The sequence below is a fragment of the Passer domesticus genome, chromosome 3 (genome assembly GCF_036417665.1).
Source record: "Passer domesticus isolate bPasDom1 chromosome 3, bPasDom1.hap1, whole genome shotgun sequence".
Lineage (NCBI taxonomy): Eukaryota > Metazoa > Chordata > Aves > Passeriformes > Passeridae > Passer > Passer domesticus.
The window spans coordinates 119,762,513-119,782,553 of NC_087476.1; the positions used below are offsets into that span (position 1 = coordinate 119,762,513).

The window sequence follows — 20,041 nt, forward strand, 5'->3', positions numbered from 1 at the left end:
TGTCTTTGATGTCTCCCACTGGTTGCTATCGTGACTGCTGCTGCTGTCAGGGAGAAATGTAGTGCAGTGAGCTGCAGACACTGATCTGATTATTGTGACAGACTATGGAAATAAACCTTTCTCTAAGAGCAGAGTTTTGACAGCTTTTTCAAGTGCATTCACAAAGCTTGGGATATTATACTTTATTTTCTTAATGCTCAAAGTGAAAGGTTGCATGTGCTAGATGCACTTGCATATGTGAAATTAAATGCATTATGGAAACAATAATTTTGAGCCAAATGTATACCTCTGAAAAACTTGTTGATTTTCTGGCTATTTTTTTGGGTCTGCCTGAGGTGGAGTTAATTTTCCCTACAGTGCTGAGCTTTGTCTTGGTAGCTAAAAGAGGTTGGTCAGACCCCAGTGCTCTGAGCAATGGTGGCACAGCGTTGGGGCTGCCTCCCCAGCATTCCCCTTCACCAGCAGCCTGGAGAGAGCATGGGACACAGCCAGGACCAAAGCTGATCAAAGGGATCTCCCATTCCATGTGACATCAGCAGCAAGAGCTGGGAGAGAGTAGGAGAAGGGGAGGAATTCATTATTATGTTGTCTTCTGGAGCAATCCCTATGCATCCTGAAGTTCTACAGCCTGGGAAGTGGCTGGACATTGTCTGCTGATGGAAAGAAAATAAATATTTTGTTTTCCTTTGCTTCTCTAAACTGCTTTTCTCTTGATCCACAAGGCTTTTCCCACCTGATTTTCTCCCTGCCCTGTTTTGCTGGGGGGAGTGATGGAGCAGCCCTTGGGGACATGGCATCCAACCAGGGCCACCCCACCACACAAAGGGACTTCTCCCCTTCGCCTGACACTGGGATCAGCTTTGCAAAGGCAGCTGAATGCCCTGAGCTGGAAGTGACAGAACCTCATTGCTCATGGATTTATACTTCACAATTGATTGGGCTTTGGAAAGCCTTTCCTGCAGGACAGAAATTAGTAGGGCAAGAGCTTTTTAAGAAAGTCAGTTTGCAGTCACTAAAGAAAGGAAAAATTACTAATTATATATGCAATCTGTTCTGCTGGTGAGACAGTGATGAGCTTCCTACAGAATTGTCTGTGGAAATATCTTTGTCTTTTTTTGGAAACAAAAACTCTTGGAGAATACTTTGGGGAAAGAAAGGTCATGGCGTTTGAGAGGCGAAATGGAAAATGACAGAGTGATTTTTTTTTTCCCCCCCAAACCTCAGATCTGCAGTGCCTGGGCTACATTCTTTTGTCAGCAATTTTCTTTCCCCTCCTATTTTTGCAAGATAATTTTAGTATGAACTTTGTCATGACTTGTGAGGCACAAGAATTGCCTTGATTTCCCCCAGCCAGTACTGTACCTGTCCCCTGCCCTTCTGGCACAGCCCCTCTCTGTGTTGTCCCTTGAATAACATCTTGAATAATGAGCTTTTTCAGGGATGCTGGTGGGCATGGCTTGGCTTGGGTTTGGTTGGCTCCTGCCAGCAGATCCAGAGCCATCAGCTGGGACAGCCATGGAATTCCCTGATGAGGTGTCAGGTGTGGTAAGCTGCACCCTGGGCTAGTAGGATTATCTGTAGAGAGGCCATTACCCAGCAGAAAATAAAGAACATTTATTTGTAGTCATATTTAATAATGAACCATAAACTGCATCAAATCAAACGAGGATTCCCTGTTGGACAGGCAGCAGGTACGAGGGCAGTGTGTGTCAGGGGGGTCTCTGTACCTGGGTGTTATTATCTGCTTGCACAATTCTTGCCAGGGAAGTGATCTTTGAAAATAAAACCCAGCTGTCTGCTGGGATCTGTGTCTGTGAAGGGCAGTGGGAGAGGGATGCTGCTTATCCCTGACCTGCTGGATTGTGTCACTCCTATTCCTCAGCAGAAACGTTCTCCCTTTGCAAGTGGAAAGAGGATGTCTAAAGAAATCTCTGCAGAGCTCTGACCTGCGCTCCCAGTGGAGCTGGGGTTAGCAGCACTCCTGTCTCCAGCTGTGAGGAGTGCAAATGGGCTCTGCCAAGCCTCCCAGATCTCTGCCAATTTTGTCTCACAGGTCAGTTGGTTGTTTTTTTAAGATTTGTTACAGAGCATTTCTTTTTTAAAGCAAACCAACGCCATGAGTCTTGCATTTAAATAAATGTGTGTGCTCAGGTAATGCAACCAATACAATGGAAAAGTAAGATTAGAGGTGATTTGGGTAATTTTCTAGTCCATGGGAGGGCAGAGTCAACTCCCTCCACACACAGTCTGGGCGAGAATCTGAAGTGGTCATTGCTTTGGGGCATTACATAACAGGAAAAAAAAAAAAAGGGTACATTTTGTACCTGGATTACATCCCAGGTGGTGTGGTGGGCTTGGGGAAGTGCTGCTTGGTGCTTGTTTTTTTTAGCTCCTCTTCCCTCTTACATTTGTAATGCCTCTTGCTCTGACAGGTAAAATCTCTGGCACTCTGCTGCCTTCATTTAAACCTTTTTTCCTTGGAGAAATTGGAAATGTGCTGTATCGAGAGTATCCAACTCCGTTACCATTGGGAACCACCTTGTTAACAATTGAACAGTTAAAACTTTCCCTTCTATGGTTGAAAGATCTTCATTCCTCACCATTCCTAATTACTCCTGTCCTCCTGCCATGGGCAAACACGTACCTTTGATGGGACAGGGAATCAGCTTGGCTCATATATAGAAAAGCTGCAAATCTTGTGTCTGTATGAGACTGGATTTAGTGGGAGCATCCTGGGGAGCTGATGCACTAAGTCACATGAACAAATCATGGCCAGCACTCGTGCAAGGGTCCCTAATCCTCCCTGGCCATGCCCAATGCCACTTTTGAGGGACTTGCTGGAGTTCAGGAGCAACCACAGCACTGAGGTTGATTCCTCTGTTTCACTTGGAGCACTCAGAACTGTCCCTGACAAGGCAAAATCTGAGGGATTGGATTTGCACTCAGTAAGGGAAACATTACAGCTTACATAAAGCAGTAGGGATTGAGGTATGATATACTTTGCCATTTTTCAGGCCTGTAACATAAACAGTGATGGGTTGTTCTTATCTGTGCTTCCAAACAAGGTTTTGATCCCACCCAGCACATTGCTGTTCCAGCTGAGGGCGGAGGAAATCAAAGATAAGATGCCGAGATGAAATGACCTTCTCCTCCTTTCTCCCTACAGGTGATTTACATTTAAGCCCAGATGCAAACTGAGATTTCACGGCTGGTGTTCTTAGTGTAGACTAAACCAAAATCTTGGATCCAAAGCTTGTCAGTGTTCAAAGTAAATTATATCATAGTTTATTCTCCTTTCTGGCAGAGGTGGAGTGAAATTCTCAGGCAGACATCTGTGTACAGTGAAGAAAGCTCCATGGAAATGCTGCTGTTCACTGGACTGTATATTTATTTATTCAAGTCCTGGAAATCTAGATGAAAGACAGGAAAGACAGAGGGATTGTCCTAATGAAACTGGCAACAATAATTGTAATGAAACCAAAACTGTTTAGGTTTGAAACAGAATCATTTAGGTTTGTCCAAAGCTTGGCGTTGTTGGTTCTGTTCCTTTCTGACACTGCAGATGTGTTTCTGCTAAACCATTACGTGTCTAGCATTGATTCCATTAAAAACACACTAAGACTGTGGGGGAAGAGTTTTGTCACAGCAGTGAATCCCTGAGAAGAGCTGTGTGTGACATATCAGGACAAAATGGTTATTTCAGTGTTTAAGCAGTGTCAGCACAAGGCACACAGCCCCCTTGGAAATGGGAAAAATTGGGGATTGCTGCAAGGCTCCTTCATCACCCTTCTTTACCCACTTGGTGCTGCTGAGGAAAGGGTTGTGCTGCAGGGAGGATTTTGCTGGAGCTGGGAATGGAGCTGCTCCCTCGCCTGGGCAAGGAATAGCTGATGGCCATGGCATGAAAGGAACACCATAATTATCTCCCACAGCCTGTATGGGAGTGCTGGTATGGAATATGTCCCTAAACCAGAAATGTGCCATCTCTAGTGTTAGGAGAAGTGCTGTTTTTGTTATGCTTCTCTTCCTCAGAACACAGGAGAAATCATAAGAGCTGCCCAGACAAAGGCAGAAAAGGGGATATTTTGAGTGAAAAACCTTTGGCTTCAGATTTTATTTCCTCCACTGCTGCTGAGGATACACAATAAATCTTCCCTGATTATTTTCACTTGAGGCAATGGTGCACCAGAGTGATGTGTTCAAGCTTACCCTGGTGCAACAAATATCCTCAATTTACTTTTTTATAAGCCTGCTAATTTTCACAGATTTCTAGAAAGAACTGTTTAGGAACTGAGGAACAGCTGGATGATAGAAAGGCATATAAACCTTCAAAATATCTCCAGTGAAGAAGCAGAGAGTCAGACCAATGCATTTCTATCAGAGAAGTGAGACCCATCAGAGCTGATCCTTCATCAGCTGCCACTGGTGCAGCACTGCTTGTCCTGGGCCACATCCAAAAGTTGTGTAGGTGACCGGGGTGGCACTTTGCGTCCTCTAGTCCAGATTGGAGATTTTTGCTCTGAGCTCTTTGAGCAGAAAGGAGATGAAATATGGTTTCTTTTTGCTCAGAGGGGCCCAAAGGTCTTGGAGGAAAATCAATTTGCTTGACAGACTTGGCAAGGAGAGCTCTCAGCTGGTGGCTGGCCTCTCTCCAGGCTCTCCCCCATCCAGGGACAGGCAGGATAATTGAGCAGATCTTGTTGCAGCAGAGCGGGATAACGTATTCATGGATGTCCAAGTGACTGAAGAGCTCAGTGCGTAAGCACTCGGGAGAACAAATCTGTTTGGAGCTGGCTCTTCCTGCCTCTGGAGACAAGGAATGTGTTTGACCCTGTCCTGTGGCAGGCACCACTTCAAAGTCACTTTGAAAGGGGGCAATGGAAAGCACTGGGATGGTTCTCAAATGTCCAAACACTGATTTCTCTCAAAAGTGCCCAAGATTTCCCTTCAGTCTCTGGATATACCATGAATGATTGGTTTTATCAACAGCTAGCTGATTTTAACATTTTTCCTCCGTTTTTTTCCTTATTGCTTTAACTTTTTAACCTTCTTATCACCTCTAGCTGTGTGTGTTTTGGGCGCTTTTAAATGAAATTTCAACATTGCTCTTTCTCAAGAGAAAGCACTGCTGTTACTTTAGCAGCCTTGCAGACGTACTGCTATCACTGGTGTAACACAGCAATGGAAAAATATGACTCTCCTTGAACCCTTCTCTGTTTGTTTTTACTGTCACTCTGTGTCTTGGGATTTAAGGATCTGAGAAAACCTTCCCTGTGTGCAGTCCCTGGGAGGAGCCAGTGTGTGCTAGCCCAGGTTACCCTGGTCTGATGGACAGAAGAGTTTTTCAATTCTTTCCAATCCCAGTTAGTGGCTGTGATAGGGAAACTGAAGGAGAGGGGAAAGGGGCTTTTCTCCCTCTCCAAGTGCCCCATGTCAGCCCTGCCTTCAGCTCTTTGAGCACCTCGTGTTTTCATAGGAAAGTGTTGTAAAAAGCAAATTTGTTGTAGGAATGTGCCTGGTGGTGTTGGCAATGATTCCTGTGGTTTCTGTTGCATTTGTAGGATGGAGGCTGCTTTAAATTCATTACCCTTTCATTAAGTTTGTTCTGTGGGGCTTTCATTCACTGCTGTCTGTGGGACCCAAATAAATGAGAATCAAAGAAAAACCCCTTCAAAAGAAGGGTGACCATGAGCATTACACATTTCCTTGTTTAGCAGAGAAATGATAAAATCATTCTGAGTATATGGGATTGTAATTACACAATGAAAATATTAAGTCCTAAATGTCCAGCCTCATTTCTAACCTGCATTTAGAGGAATCTTGCCGTTGTCCTGCTTGGGAGAGCCAAACACCAGAAAATTCCTGCTGTGAGGGCTCCCTGCCGTGTGGCTCAGCTGCCTCTGGGCTGCACAGGGCAGGTGGGACAGCTCTTGGAGGGGTAGAGCAGAGCAGGCTCTGGCACTGCACATTTAAGGGCTGTTGTTGGGTTCTTCAGATCACTTTAGACAAAGTCAGGAGTGATGTAGCAGAGCTGATTCTGCCCTGAGGAAGAGAAAGGAGTAACTGACCTGGGAAGATAATTTCCCACTCTTTTCTGTGATCCTGTTCCTGTTTCAATCTCTGGGACCCAAAACTGTGCAACATTTTGCATGACAGAGTCAGCCTGAGATAAGGTTTCTGAATGGAAAACAAGTTCATCCAAGAGTGTGGGAGATGAGTTTGCAGAAGATGCTGAAGTATTACTTGACATTATTAACTTGTGTTTTTAATCATAAGATATATATCTGAGAAACTTGATGGCATCCTTCTCTTCCCTGGTAAAAAATGGCACAAGAACATGTAAGAAAAATAACTTCAGCCCCTTATGCCCCATCTCTGTCACAGGAGCAATGGGGTAACAGATTAACAACTCCATATTTCCTTTAGAGCCTCCCTTCTCTTGCCACGGGCAGCCACGTGTCCCCTGTCCCTGTATTACACGGGAAGGACAGCCCTTAGCTGCCACCTCTCCAGTTCTACCAGAGCTGGGCCAATTAAAGAGACTGTTCTGTATTTATTATGGAAGAGTAACTTACACCCAGTGACATTTCTGCTGGCTGCTGTTAAAATCCTCTCCACTCTAAAGTCAGCAGCTTCATCTCGGAGTGACAAACAGAACTGCTGTTGAAGAAAATGTTGTCTCCTGAAGTGTTGAATGTAAAATTGTTTAATGGTAAATAATACAGCCTGCAAAGTTATGCTGGGAAAATGGACTAAAAGGAGAAATCACATTTAATGTCTTTGGGTTTTTGCTCTTTGCAGTTACAGGAATTGATCATGCACAGTTAGTGAGAAGGGTAAGAAAACTCAAGGGAGACAAACACCAACACATCTCAGGAACAAAAACCACAAAGGCTTCAGAAAAATGTTCTTTCCTTTCCTTTCTAGTTGTTCTGCTTATTATTTGTTGTTGTTTTGGGGCTCATTTTTTTTAAAGAAACAATGCATTTCTTTTATCTTCCCCTCTTTCTTCCTTTTCATCTTCTTTCTTAAATGTCTCATTAGTTTCTGCTGTGCAGTTGTGCAAGATGAAATGTTGTCAGCCTGCGCTGATGAATACCTCTCTGCAAGCCTTACATAATCCATCCCAGCCCCAAATCAGGTTAGTGCAGAAATAGAGCTTTACACCTTTGAACTGCCAATTCTGCAGCAGAAAGCAGCCGCTGGCATCGAGGGCCAGGCCAGGCTGTGCCAGCAGTCAGGAAAATATTGCACTAAGTTTGGGACACAGATGTGAGGAGCTGCAGCCACTTAGCCCATGTCCTTTGGAAGTCCTCTACCAGTTTATTAAGGTAGGTGCCCTTTTTCATGGGGACAAAGGTGCGAAAATTCGGTATTTCCAAGACTATACTCAATAATGACATTAATTTCTCTAGTTCTCCACTTAACTCATTGTTATTCCTGGCTAGCTCTGGGGCATAGCAGGGAGACTTGTGTGTAATTCCATTCTTGCCAAGGGTCAGCTGCACGTTTGAGTGGGGGACACAGAATCAGAAGGGACCCACAAGGATCATGGAGGTGCCACTCCTAGGCTGGGCAGGTTGCATTTGCAGCACTGTAGGTGCAGTTTAGGCTGATTCTATTGAGGTTACCATCTTTGTGCTCCATGCAGGAGCAGCTAGGGTAGTTTGTGCATCCAAAGGCATCCAGAGAATGGACTTCTACAAGAAAGGCTGACAGGGCTGCACTTTGATTTTTCTTAGTCAAGAAAATGTTTGCAGGTTTCACAGCATCCCTAGGGAATCCCTCAAAACCAGACAGGGTGCTCATTATTTTTCACTGGCCATGACCACTGTTCTGTTTTACAGCAATTTATTATTTTCGTGTTTGCTGTCACAGAAGCATTTGTTTTGTCTTATTTAAACCTCCTTGAAGTCTGTGCATAAACATTCACCTGTTGCTCCATGGCAGGTAAATAAGGATTGAGCCTTTTGTATGCTCTGGGAATAAGAAAGAAATGCTGCACTGAGGATGCAAGCAAACAAAATAGGATTATTGGCTGATCTCTTGAAAAATGTATGTGCATTTCTCCTGGACCCACTGTGAAATGAAGAAATCTGAGTGAATGTACATCCCTGAATCTCTCCCTTCTGCTACTTACCTTAGATATTTAGCTCCTCATATCTTAGGGCAGCAGAAGCAGCAAAATGCATTTGAAAACAGAAGTACAAGTAAGGGCTGCTAGAAATGGAAAACTCTTGGAGGTGGTGTAATCTGCAAAGAAAAACGTGTTGGAGTAAATGGTCCTCTCCCAAAATGGGAGTCTGGCTGCAAAGAAGGAGTCAGAAAATAGGGAAAGTGCTTCTCACAGGAGTGTTCCAGGGAAATCATATGCTACAACTTTCTTGCAGGCCAAGCACGCATTTTATCACAGAGATAAAATATGTCCTATTTCTCTACAGGACATGGGAAGATGACTGGCTCCTTTTTATCAGGTTAAGTGCATGGGCATAGGCCATATCTTATTTTCCAGATGCTTCCTGCAAGCAGAATACTTAGATCTGCTGCTCAGGAAAAGGGCCATGTCCAGTGTGGAGCCAGAGAAGGCCTTGGGGCTGCCTTGGTGAAGGTCTAGATTTCCAAATGTTTCAGCTTTCCTTGCTCTGTCACATGCCAAGTGCCAGAGCAAAGGGACCTGCTTTTCTCTTCCCTATTTCTCTGTGTTTTCTGCCTCTCCCTAGAGAATTATTAGGTAACAAACACACACACACACACAGATTCTCATTAAATGAAGAAGGACTAAGTAATTGCACATTATTGACTTTAGTGGTTCCCAAATGTACATCCTGTATTCCTGGGGGAATCCCAGCCCTGACGTGAGCTTTGCCTGCAGGTCTTCTCCAACGTGAAGGAGCCTTTCAATTAGAGCTGCCCTCAGTGCAGGTTATAATGTGGTGCTTCTGGCCTGCTCAAGGTAATTTTACTGGAATAAAAACCACAGGACCTGTTTTGTGATGTACCTGTCAGCTCCTTAGTGAGGAAAGTGGAAGGGGGATGATGAGCACCATTGGGATGCTCAGAAGTTAAAGACCAATGTTCTGTATTTAAGGCTCAGGAGTGAAGGAGGGAGACAGGACCAGAGGGAGAGTGAATGTGGCTGATTCCTCAGTGCTAATATTCCTCAGAGAGTGTAAATGGGCTAAAGGGAAATTCAGCCACTTGAAAAGGAAGTTTCAAATAGAAGGGTTACTGAAAGCTGAGGAAGGACAGGCAGAGCAAGGGCCTGGTCCTGCTCCAGGCAGGGGATGCTAATGTGGCTCTCAGCTGTTCAAAGCCAAAAAAGCAAGAGATGAGGAGGCTGTGCCCCCTCCGTAGGGGTGCTCATGGAGAAGGGGAAACATTTAAACCAATGGCTCTGTGCAGTTTAGTCAGGCAAAGGGCATAAAGGAAAGAAACTGGAGATGAGAACGCTGTCATAAAGAACAATGACAGGTCAACGCTAGTTTTAGTTTCTGTAAAGTTATGGTTGTGTTTAGTGAAGGAAAATGGGATAAATTCCTCTTTGCCATCAGGCAAGGGTGAAGGAAAACTTGAACCCTTTTTCTTACTTTTCGCTTTGTGACTAAAATCTGCCAATGGGTTTTTTTTTCTCCTATTTCTGTTTGTTCAGTCCAAGTCTAAGATAAAATTACCTGCTATTTTTGTGATGTGCCAGTGGTGTTGTTTCTACTGTTTATGAAGACAGAGATGTCCCTCCCTGCAGGCAGCTCTCCACAGACTGTGGGACAGACACCTGTCTGGAATAACTGGGGAACTCATTCTCTCTTTTTCTCCTTATTATTGAGTGCTTGGGTTGGTTTTCTGCAGGTGCTGGGAAATTCTGGGTTTAATGGGGCATATAGTAGGAAATGGGAATGGGACAAAAATGGGAATGTGAGCCTGACACGTCCACAGGGTGTTCAGCAGAGGGGGTGGGAGAAGGCTGCAGGACTGGGCCCACACCCCTTGGAGCCAGGAGAGGTCTCCTAGGCATGGGAACAGCTGAGGTGGCTCCAGGGCTCCGTGTCTCTTGCTGGTGTGGACTCCCCTCTGTTGGCACTACACTGCTGTATCTGACTTTTCAACACAATAACTGCCATTTTGGTGAATGTTGAGGTGAGAACATTTCTCCCCACGACTCAAATGCCTGTCTCACAAAGATTGTCAAAATCTAATTATGAGTAATTACCCTATCAGATGTCTCATCATTCATTCCTGTAATTGGGTTTGCAGGGCTCAAAGATTTCTGCTGGAAGACGTGTAAAATGATCCAGGTTTTTGACATTTGCCTTCAGAATGTCTGTGGTGGTGCTCTGAGTGCAGAACCTCTGCAGTCAGTGGCTGTGGCTGTAAGGGACACGGAGCACGTGGAGCACTGCCAGCATTCCAGAGCCATTTGTGCGCCCTGCCCGGGGGGAATCCTGTGGTGGGCACCATCAATACCATCCAGAGAGGAGCTTCCTGCTGGGGCTGGATGAAGCCTGGGGCATTGGCAGCTCACCCAGGGCTAAACTCCTCAGGTCATGTGAAGCCCATGGCAATGTGGGAGCCTTCCTTTGCTCCTTATTCCCATTTTTGCTCGAATTCCTGCTGAGCCCATGAGTCTTTTCCCTTTAACACATCTGGGTCAGCTTCTGTCCTCATTTGGATGTTGGGTTAGGTCTGGCTTTAAGCAGGTTCTCATGAGAACAGCTGAAGGGAGACGCTGGCCCCGGGAAGCTGCTGGAATAGGAACATACAGATCTTATGGGTTGCGTAAGCAGAGGGGGCAGAAGGGACAGCAATCACAAGACCAGCTCTCTTTCCTGTCTTGTTGAAACAACCCTCTTTTCTTCTAGGACAAAGCCATTACTTTTTATACAGCAAATCGGGCTGTTTTGTTGTTTTAATGGATTTACAAATGGAATTTGTTATTAGCAGTAACTCCACCATTGTGATGTTAAGTGGCAGGAAATTGGCCTGCTCTGTTGCAGCCACCTCTCATTACCTTTCCCCTTCTCTTCTGAGAAGCTGGTTTTGAACAGCCCTGAACAGGGACATCATAGAGAATCTTAGTTCAGTTTAAAAACTAAATTAGAGCAATTGATCATTTTGTTCTGATGATCACATACTCCCAGCAGAAAATCCTGAAACATCTGTAAGAGAGCCAAGGGGGAATGGCTTTAAACTGACAGATTTAGAGTTTAGATTCAATATTAGGAAGAAATTGTCCCCTGTGAGGGTGGAGAGGCCCTGGCACAGGTTGGCCAGTGGAGCTGTGGCTGCCCCTGGATCCCTGGAAGTGTCCAAGGCCAGGCTGGATGGGGCTTGGAGCAGCCTGGGACTGTGGGAGGTGTCCCTGCCATGGCAGGGGTGGGATGGGATGAGCTTTGGGGTCCACCCCACCCAGACTGTTCTGTGATAGTGTAATTGAAAGACAAATCAAAGCCTTTCTTTAAGAACACTGGTGGAGGTTTTGAGGCTACTCAAAAGAGATTTTTGCTTTTATTTTCAACATTGGACTTGGAACTATAGGCACAGTTCTGTGGCATGACCTGAAGTATCTTTATCCTTCACAAATCAGACAACCTGACAAAATATGCTGGTTTGGTTCACTTTATGATTATTAGTCATTATTTCTATAAAGGAAAGAACTTCATTTTGAATGGATTGATGCTCTGCACAGGTTGAATTTTGAGGGCTTTGCTTAAACAAAGTTTCCAGAGTTATCCCAATGCACGAGAGATTTCCTGAGCCCAGAGCCCTGCTTAGTGGGATCCTGTGAGGGAGACACGCTGGGGCAAGGACAGCAGGAAGGTCAGCCCAGAGAACTCTGTGAACTGAAAGCTCTGTAGGCAAGGAACAGATTGCAGAAAAGTCAGGGGCAAACTTCAATGAAATATCAGCAGAACAGCTGAAAACAAACAAACAAACCAAACCAAACCAAAACCATAGTTATGAAATCTTCCATAATGGATTCATCTGGAATTGTGACTAATGCATCATTCTGAGACTCAGTGGAAGAAACCCCAACTTCAAATTTATTATATTTTCTTTTGCACATGTGGTTTTCATAGGTGCTGGAATGAAAACATGAAGACAAGCCTATAAACCCCCCTATATTTAGAGTTAATGACACAGAAATCTCAGTATAGCTGGTTTGCCAAGAAAAAGATAAATCACATTCTGCTCATCTTCCCTTTTTGCCCTTTTTTGTGTTACTTTTGCTTTCTTGAGCAGATTTTGGCTTTAAACCAGTTGCCAATAAATGACAATTCATGACACCAGAACTGCACACGATTTCAGCTGACACTGCCAGGCTCTGGCTCCACAGCACGGGACATGAACCAAATCAGAAATAAAATAAAACTTAAAACTTGCCTCTTAGCTGGGCAGGCCTGTGGCCACTGCATTAGGTGTGTGCAGCTGCTGCCACTCTGATGCTGATTTTGGAGATAATAATGAGCTCAAACAGCCTGTAGCATTTACTGTGTTTTTCTTGAAATGTGCTCTAAAAGCTCTTGACTCTAACTTATTTTTTTTTTAATGGGGAAAAAAATACCAAGACTTCCTGTTGAAAATAAATTGATAACATGACCTGGGTGCTTCCTAATGACTGAAATGGAGGACAAAGAAATCATAGTGTGTGTATCTCACTCACCTGCTCCCTAAGCAAAACTATTTTGTCTCTTGTGCTCTTCCATGGGTTTAAAATGTTCAAACTCATTACACAAATCCAACTGAAGTTTGCAAGGAAGAAGAGCAGAAGTCTCACAAATGATCAGGTTATTAAAAATTTCATGAAATGAAGCAGATGGAAGTAAGTAACCTGCTCCAAGTACAACCCACACACAACACTCCAGTGAGGATTTTTCTACTAGACATGAAAAATTTTATTTTGGCAAATTTGATCAATGTAGTCTGGGAAAAGACTCACTGATGTGTCTGCCAATCTACCAAAAGATACAAATCAGTATGAACAAGATTTTATAGATTTTATTGCGTTGTGAAACAGCCTGGTCCTAAAAGGTGTCTATTGCTGTTTTGCAATTCTCATGAGTTTTTTCCTTTTATTTATTTTTTTTTTTAGTGGGTGATCTCATTATATTTTGGAGAATTGCAAATGTGTAGGTTTGGAATGTTTCCTGATCAGAATCACAAACCCATTTCAGTCTACCAAGCTTCAACAAGCTTTACAGGAACTATGCCTGCAATTAGGATTAATTTACCAAATGCAGTGACCTCTGGAGCAAGCAGGGCTTTCCCAGCCATGGGCCATCCCTGTGATGCAGGATGAGAGAAAAATATTTACTAAGGAGAAGGGAAATTACAGCACTTTGCTGAGCTAAAGGAACTGTGTGTAAATAAAGATACCCTCTGCTCCCAGAGCCCAATTATAACAGCGATGTGCGTGATCTGAAAATTATATGTTGTGAAAATAATCCCCAGTTACAGATCCGCCTCTGACTGGCTCTCCTTGATTTCAGACACACGTAGGATAATTGCATGCTCCAACAGAGATCTTAATTTGAATTATTCCAGAAGAAAAGCCTTTAGAAAGCAGATTTCACTGCAGGGCACTAAACCGAGCCTGGGAAGGACAGGGAGCAGAAGAAGGGTCTGCATCACATTTTGTGACACCAACTCACGAGGTGAAACTCTGTGGCTGAAGGCACGAGTGGGGTTTTGTCAGGCCTTGTCTGGAGAGCCTGCAGAGCTCAGGCCCAGGAGTGTCTCCTGTTTGAACACCCTTGTGGCCTGTGCACCTGTAGGTGAACATCAGGCCCAGCTGCCATGGGTGAGTTTCCATAAGAAAAAAAACTATTAACTCTGCTTTGCACTAATTGCCATTATCAACTTTCTGTGTTTGGGGCAAGGGAAGAATTTTCTTTCTGGAAATATGGGCCAAATGCTGTTACCTGCTTAAAAAATGACTTTATTGGAAAGCAGCAATAATTGCAAACATCCCCAAACAAAATGCTGAAGAGTTTCTTTTAAAGGAAAGGATAAGAAAACACGGTGTGCTCTTGCTGTCAGACACAGCAGTAAAGCTGGGAAAGCATCTCCTGCAGGATTATTCTATTTTTGTGGTAATTTTGCAGGCATTTATATAAGTGTAGCTGAGCTACTCTTTGATTGGCAAGGCTGGGCTGAACTGTGTATTTCCAGCCTGCAGCAGAGAAATCCTCGAGAAAGTGAATGCATTGCCCTGATGTTTTCTGAGCCTTGTTGATATTGCCAAATTGCACGTTTTGGTGAACAAGCTGAGAGTTCAGCATGTCCCCTGAGCTTTTCTCCAGCTCTTTTAAAGCAGCACTTCAGTGTTCCCCAGCAGGGACTGGCTGTGAAGTTAATGTAGGACAGATCTGGGATGACTCAGGGGCTGTTTGTTCCTGTGCATACATTGCACATTCATTACTCTCCCCTATGGGCTGTTCCCGACCCTGCCGTTCTGAGTCAGGCTGGTGTTTGGAAATGAGGGGGTTTTGTGGGGAAAATGAATGTGCTGGTGGTTCCATGCACTGACAAAAGGCTGGTTCTTCCCTTGGCTCCGGAAAGGAGCTGCTGCATAATAAATTGCCAGTGTTTGAACTCAGGAGAAAAAAGCATGGCAAGAACCTATTAAAAATGTTCAATTCACTGCTTTTATAGACAGGCCTGACTCAGTGTGGATGTTCAAGCCTTAAAAGCACAGGTTGTGCCACTTGAAGCGTTCAGTTGTGATTCAAATTAAAAGAATAATTTGAATAAATAACTCCAAAGTTGCAACCTGATCAAGCACGAAGGCAGGACTTGCAGCTGCCTGAATCTCTGTGTAGGATGTGCCTTCCATCTCCTCTGGGCATTGTGTTTCCTCTCTGTGTGGAAAACCACTCAATAGCAAACATCCCTGGGGCAGGGAACATTGGTTTGCTTTATTTAAAGCAGAGATCAGTGGGACCTTATGGAAGGAGGGGGAAGCTGCTTCCCTTGGAGATTTTTGGGACTTTCTCGAGAGTGAGCAAGAAACTGGAAATTGCTGGGAAGTGCAGAGCCAGTTCTGTAAGGAAAGGGTGAAATTTCCCATTGGTGGGTAGGAGCTCTGTGTATTTTCCTGGCCGTTCAGGAGATGATGGAGGTGGCTGGGAAGGACAAGTTCCCTGCAGAGGGAGGCAATTCAAAGCTCCTGCACCAGGGTGCAGGACAGGCCTGTGCTTTTAAATGTGTCACCTTATCTGGGGATAGGGCTGATGATTTCCCCTTTGTGTTTCCCAGGAACACCGCACTGGGATCAAGATTGGGCTCAAATGCTGGAGTCCTGTTTGAACTCGATTCTCTTTGAACTGTGTGACCTCTAATGAAAGCTGGGGAAGTTGAGAGAAGAAAACAGCTTATCTTTTCCTTCTCCTATCCATTCCTTGCTGGATGGGTGCCCTTATTTTGTTTCAGATAATTCAGCTTTATTTTTGCCAGGGAAAGGTTATTTATTCAGCATTCAAATGTTTGGTCAGCTAATTAATATTTTATATGCAGGAGCTTTGGATATTTCTCTTTGAAATACCTTAAGGAACCACCTCTTTTTTTTTTCCATGGGCAGTGTACTTGGCTCTCCAGTCATGGCCTTCTCTCTAAAGTTGCCTAGAAAAATAACTTAGAAGAGAGCTCCAACTCGTGGGTGTCAGAACAGGACAGTTTATGGGCAAGTTTCTATTACTGCTACTGAAAGGGGCATCCCTTTCACAACAATTCCCACCCTCCACACACAATGTTCAGCACACTCAGCATTCAGCGTGTGAAGGCTCTGGGCCCGGCAGAGCACCCAAGGCCAAGGGCTCACAGGGGAAGCCAGGGGCTCTCCCAGCCTGCTCCAGTGTCCTCCTGGCTGTGCAGCCTTGCTGCCCTTGCAGGTCTGCCCCTCATCAGCGCTGCTCTGAACTGGAAATAATCCCCTGCACCCAAGGGCTGCACAGGGCCTTGGCTGAGGATGAACTGCTGGGGGTGGAGCTGCACCAGGTACAGGAGTGCTGCTCTTTAGGGCAAGTTCTATGTGATGATGAAATGGACTAAATGTAGAGGGGTTTTTTTGTTTCCTGTATATTCTCCTTCAGGCTTTCTTCAATTTTTTTCCCCCTGTATGAGGAATGTAGAAAAAGAAGTAGCATGGTCTTGCTGTCCTTGTTTTTCACCAGGCCACAGAAAGCCCCTTTCTTACAAAACCCTTTCCAACTTCTCTTGCCTTCATTTAATATTAATCCCTAATTAATTTTTCTTTGGTTGTTCTCTAACAGAGTAATTTTGTTTCACCAACACCCTCCATTACGTTGCTGTTTTCTGATTTCAGACTGCTGGCTGCAGGCTCCAGAGTGAATAAATGAAGGCTCTCTCTCACTCCATGCTTTGAGTTGCCATTCCCTCCCCACAGCCAGCTGCCCCAGGCCACTCATTTCACACATCTCCAAGTGGAAGCTGGGAGCTGCTCTGCACATCAGCACTTGCTTATTGCCCCATGTGCTGCTGTTATTTTGATAGATGTGCTCTGATGCCCTGCACACCCACCCCAGGTATCTTCTGCTCCCAGTTTATTACTCTGAGCGGTGTTTCCCTGGGGTTTTACAGCATTCCTCTCCTCCTCCTGAGCTGCAGCTGCTGGGGCAGCTGTTCCTCATGGAAGGCAATGGGATATTGGTGGCTGATGTAAAGGCAGCAGAATTTCAAGGGCATCTTTGTACAAGAACAAGATGACCAAGACACTTTTTAAAAGGGCCTGTGTGACTTAATAACCAGCTCTGTTCAAAAGCATTTGGAAGCCTGTCCCCTGACCTTCAACTCTTTGTATCATTTATGTGTTTTGTTGGTTGGACTTGGTTATTCCTAAAAATGAGACAAGGCCTGGGGGTCATCACCCCGCTTTGGGGGGGCTGAGCACGGCCCCTGGTTTTACCTTTGGGGCTGTCCCACAAGCCCAGAAGTTGCAGCACTGAGCAGGCAGAGCACAGGGACTCCCCCTTTGTGGGGTGCCAGAGTGGCTGTCATGGATAGTCTGGGGCAGGTTCCTGGGCTCTGTGCTGTCCCTGTGCCTGGTGCAGGAGTGTGCAAACATCCTCCACCGCGGCGTTGTCACCGCGTCACAATCCAGCGTTAATATCTCCAAACTCTGGCACCCTACCAGGGACTGTAAAGCCATCCCACCCCAACAGAAATTCTGTATGCAGACACACGCTTTGCTAGGATATAATTGGTGCTATTGCTCTACTTTCCAAATACTGCAGTCAAATACATTCCTGTGGAAAAAGAAACGGATGAATCTTCAATAGCAGGAGAGGCTGAGCCCATCAACAGACTTTTAATGAGTATCAGGCTGCATTCCTCCTCTTGCAGGGCTGCTCAAACACGGGCCTGCCCAGGGGGGCACTCAGGATCCAAGACATGCATTTAGAAAAATGGGTTTGTGGTACCAGGGAATGGAGCAAAGTAGGGAAGAAAGAAAAAACTGCTGTGTGGAGCCTCTGCTGTGTATTCAGAAAGGAGCTTGCAGGGATGCAGCACAGGGAAACGGGGGGCTCAAACTGAGCATTCTGCATGCTGAAACCTCCTTAGCAAAGCTTGTCATAAACCTGTATTTTTGAAAAATACTAAACCTGTTTTTCACCTTGCAGCCAAAAATCTCAGGTGCTGTGGCAGTATAAACCAATTCAGTTCAGTATTTACAACCCTTCTCTAGTCAAATGTTTATCTCATAGAAAAAAAGCCTTACAAATCTGGAAATATATGGTTGATGTAAACTTGGCCCTGTGATTTTAAATCCTTATCTTTAATTTTAGTTTTTCTAAGAATCTCAAATAGCTCTTATGCTGTATTTAGTCTCACCATATCTTGCTGTATTGTGGGGCTTTGTGGTGGTGTTCAAATTGCATCTATGCTGGGAACAAAGGGAAGTGTTGGAAAATGTGTCCAGTACAGGAAAGTTCTGGATGCATTTCAAGGTTCTCTTTCTCTCCTGAGCACTGTGGGCTTTTCACTATCTTTTGTCTTTCTTGCAATTAATTTTGTACATTTACTTACAGCCTGAAAAAATCCTATGGATCATTTTTTGACTACCCAAGCCTTAGAGGTGGCTTGGTTGGACACCCTGGATAGACAAGGTCAGTCAGTTCCCAAAAATGCTGCATGAGCCTACAAAGTGTCCATGTAAACTGGTCAGATATGCCTTGGAGCTCAGGAAATTACACCATCAGTCAAGGAAAAACAGTCCCTGAAACATTTTGTTGCTCTTTTATTAATTCAAATGTCATTCCTATTTTAATTCGCATATTCCCAGCTAACATTTAATTAGGACAGGTATTCTGGGGTTGCTGTTTTTAATTTTCTTCTATCTGTGCTTCCATTTCTGCAGCAGTTTCACTGATGGCTTTACTTTCACAATTGATTGGAAAGGTTTATTTTCCTTTAATGTTAGTCTTTAAATACTTGCTCGCAACAGGAGCTCTGAAATGTGCATTATCTTGGATTGTGGGATGAGAAACAATCCCCGGTGCTGGATCCAGAGGGTGATCTCCTGCTACACACATCCCCAGACACACACATGTGCTTTCAATGCTGCTTGTCTTAAATCATTATTTTTATAATTGTTTTGATCATTACAAAATAAAGCCACACAAAGCAGCCATCAGGAAAAGACTGATTCTTTGACAGCTGTATCAGAGTCTTTGGCAGGAGAAGTTGCTGAATGTGGCCACCACTCAGAAGCTTTTCCCCCTGTGAACATGGAGTAGGAAGTTAATGGGTTTTGATCTCCAGGCCAGGGGTTCATCCTGCTCTGCAGTGGTTCAGTGAGGGGAAGACATGTCAGGCCACGAAATGGCAACACTTTGCAGTAAAACTGGAAAAAATCCCCAACATTCATATAGATAACAAATTTCCAAATCTTATTCATGATAGCTTTGTCTTTAACAGAATTTGGGGTAGGGAAACAAAACATTTGTTAAGACTTGTTCTCTGGACACATTCTTAGCCTTCACCCTTTATTGTGGTGTATATAATGGCAACTTCAAAGGCAAAAATATAATTTAATATTAAAAGCTGGATCAGCCAACAGTCCAAACTCTTCTCTGGCGTGACTTTCATAGTGTTGTGCCAGGAAAAAAAATCTGATTAGTCTCAAGAAAGGATAAAAACTCCCAAGGTCCCAGGCCTGCTTACCTCACTGTTAGACTCCTTTACAACTCCTCCAAGGTCTTCCCTTCCTTAGCAGTGGTTTGGGAGCTCAGGCCTGGGAGGAAAGTGTTTGTGCTTTGGATGGTTGGGCTCCTCTCTCCCTCCCTGGCTGTGAGGTCACCAGGGGGAAGCTCAAAGCACTGTTTCCCCTTTCACCCCCATAACCCTGTGTGGATAAAAGCTTTTCCCACCTTTGGATTGGAAAATTGACAGCTTTGACTGCCCCAAGCTGTGGCACCTTGCTGCAGGCTGGTCTGAATTCCAGGGTCAATGTGGTTGTGAGGACTAGAGACAAAATATTGAGCAAAGAGAGCTTTCCCCTTGACATAACTCGGAAAGTGCACTTTAGGTGCTTATTTGGGATCAAACAAGGCAGAAATTCTATTGGAAAAAATATTGATGGCTGTAGCAGCCAATATAATTTCAGCACAGACTGCAAATGTGGAGCAGCTGTTGTGTTGCCCAGGTTGTGTGCACCTTGTGTTTATTTGCATACAGATTTGACAAGGTAATTGTGTACTGACAGAAAGCTCATGGAAAGAGAAAGATGTGACTAGATCTGCCTCTGTATTTCAACTAAAATTTAAATCTCCCATTTTGCAGCAGAAGTTGATTTTTTTCATTCCACAGAGCATACTTGGCCAGCTAGAAGCCTTGGAGCCCAATTTATTCTCTCTCTCCTATAATGCAGACCCTGAGCAAACTGAGAGAGTGAAGGTCATCTCACCTGTATTTCAGCATTTAACAAGATGCTTTGCATAATAAAAAATTGTCTGCAAGTGAGGAAATCATGAAGAAAACAAATGCAACTGCACCCACTGGAAGTGACGCCCGTTTTCATTCTGACTGC

General features: G+C 44.4%; 1 long non-coding RNA gene across 1 annotated transcript in view; it reads left to right on the forward strand.

Annotated features, from left to right (window-relative positions):
* The window catches only part of LOC135297737 (uncharacterized), a 69,639-nt gene that overhangs the window by 28,129 nt on the left and 21,469 nt on the right, over positions 1–20,041 (forward strand). Inside the window, exons 3-4 of the long non-coding RNA XR_010359662.1 lie at positions 1,883–2,053; positions 3,167–7,331. This is a non-coding gene — a long non-coding RNA (uncharacterized LOC135297737). The remainder of the gene's footprint in view (positions 1–1,882; positions 2,054–3,166; positions 7,332–20,041) is intronic.